The 2,365-nt window shown below is 38.5% G+C and overlaps 1 protein-coding gene across 1 annotated transcript in view; it reads left to right on the top strand.

Moving 5' to 3' along the window:
• The window catches only part of LOC106686457 (alpha-mannosidase 2), a gene marked incomplete at its 5' end in the record, with an annotated part of 63,251 nt that overhangs the window by 409 nt on the left and 60,477 nt on the right, over positions 1-2,365 (top strand).

Genomic DNA, 2,365 nt, shown 5'->3' with positions numbered 1-2,365 from the left:
CTGGTAGAAGGCATGTTATCATAATCAGCTGGTAGAAGGTATTTTATAATAATGAAGAAGATGGTCTAAAAGAGAACAAAAATAGTTAACAACTAACCTTATATAGTTCAAGTTGGGTCTGTTATCTAGCAAAGCTATATTGTTTTATTCCGTTTCTTTCCAAATTCAATAAAATGGATTTGATCGAGACAGACGATTGGTATTTTGAATGAAGAATTTTTTCAGTGATTTCGTTCGCCAAAAATGGCTGAGAACCTGAACCGCAGGAATTTCAATTAAATTATTTTAACGTTCATTAAAAGTCTCTTTAAAAGGTTCACCTACTGCCCTCATTAAATACTGATTGTTGACAGTAAATTTTATCTTTATTTATGTATTAACATTACAACTGTATTTACCTAAAAAAGTGCATCCAGTAAATTTGAAGTAAGATCGGATTGGTGTGATTCAGGCATATGGAGGAACTACCCATTGGTAGCTGTCTAATAACTATAAGGACTCCAGGCCATATATTTGTTATGCGTTTCGGAGGATTGTCAGGAATAGAAGGTTAAAAGAAATGTGAGTGGTTAAGGTTCATTGCTTAAACATACAAATTGTTTTTATATTTTTTCAATGATTTTCAAAATTTGGGCTAATCAGTCAAAGTTCAAAACATGTGCTACAGAAATAATTAATGGTTATGAGTAATAAAGGTATTAAGGGAGCGCGGTGGCACTGTAGTAGGCACGATTCTGCTAACTCCAAGGAGTTAAGGGTTCGAATCCGACTGGGCATAAAATTGTTTTCTGTTACATCGTAGCCGTTAGTCAACCTTGTGGGTTCTGGAACCCTCCTGGGGTCTGCCCAGCCTCTTTAATTGGGTATTCTAAATTACGTAAAAATCTAGCGGTCGAGCGTGATTCTGACCAAATCACCTCCTTGCACAACCGTTGATCGAGTAACAGTACTTCCTTGCAAAGTACTGCACCCATGACCCTTCATGGATTGTAGTGGTACAGAATTTAATTTTAATTTTTGATAAAGGTATTATGGTAAACGAGAAGTTACCTGAGGGTAATGTTGAAGAGACCAGAAGTATAAATAATAATTTAAAAGCTTAGCAAACCCGAAGGTTCGATGCCGATACCACTAGTTATTCTCTTCATGTATCTGTCCAGTGACACCCCTCCAAACCTAAATTTACAGACTCAGTCTAAATGCATTTCTTCCGTCTACCCCTCGGACGTTTGCCCATCGGATCAATGTTTATTAACACTCTAAGGATCTGTTCATTACTACAACCTTACACCCCCATCTTATTCGCCGCAATGCTATAATCTAAATTATATTTACCGGGTTTATAATTATATATAAATTATATTTCCTCAATTCGAGGCCATTTGTAGTTCAGGTGGTTGAGGTACAGGTCTTTGCCACCTGGGAACTTTAGTGGTGCCGGTTCGAATCCGGTCTTGGGCGCTTACTGTTTTCATTGATTGGTGGTTCCACAAAATGAAAAACTTGACCTCCCCCCCCCCCATCGTTAGATTAGGTTAGTCACCTGTAGATAACCCCCGTGTGTTAGAAATAATCAGGAAGGGGGTCATAAAAAAAAATCCTCAATTCCGGCCTTCCGTAGCTCAGGTGGTTGAGGCGCTGGTCTTAGCAATCTAATAACTACGAGTTGCGCCGATTCGATTCCGGCCTTTGGTGTTGAGTTTTTTCATTTAGTGGCGGTCCCACAAATGTTTCCTCAATTCGGCGTTGTGCAGCCTTCTTCGGTTAACACATCCTTTTTCGGTCCGAATATTTTATGTAATACTTTATTTTAAAAAACATAGCATACCGCAATACATACAGATGGCTGGAAATCAGATAACACAACATGATATGCCTTTGTGATACAAAACACAACTTATGAGGGAAAGATGCACCATCTCTCTAATATTTATACTAGTTATAGAACTGAATGCCATAGCATCCGCCCTTTACTTTTGCATAACAAAAATGCCAAATGACGGTATAGCAATAATATCGAATTCCATTAGCGCTCTTCAAGGACTAGATATAATGTATTCGGTTCACCCTCTCGTTCAACGAATTCATGAATACTTAATAATGTTAAGATAAATAGGTAAATCAGTCTACTTCACCTGGGCCCCCGGGCTTGTTGATATTAGGGGAAATGAGATTGCCGACAAAGCTGCTAGAGAAGCATTAGACCTCTACCAACCAATGGGCGTTGACCACCAGGCCTTTAAACGCTATTTAAACAAACAATCTATTATGATGAAAGGAATATGGTCCGGGTGCGGTCAAGAAAAACTCAAATAGTAGAAATATACTAATTTAATGAGCCAACGTTTCGCCCCACGTTGCAGGG

Source organism: Halyomorpha halys, unplaced genomic scaffold, assembly GCF_000696795.3.
Source record: "Halyomorpha halys isolate HHAL.00 unplaced genomic scaffold, Hhal_1.1 Scaffold822.1, whole genome shotgun sequence".
Lineage (NCBI taxonomy): Eukaryota > Metazoa > Arthropoda > Insecta > Hemiptera > Pentatomidae > Halyomorpha > Halyomorpha halys.
The sequence above is the reverse complement of the archived record's forward strand: the minus strand, read 5'-3'. Positions and strand labels throughout refer to the sequence as shown.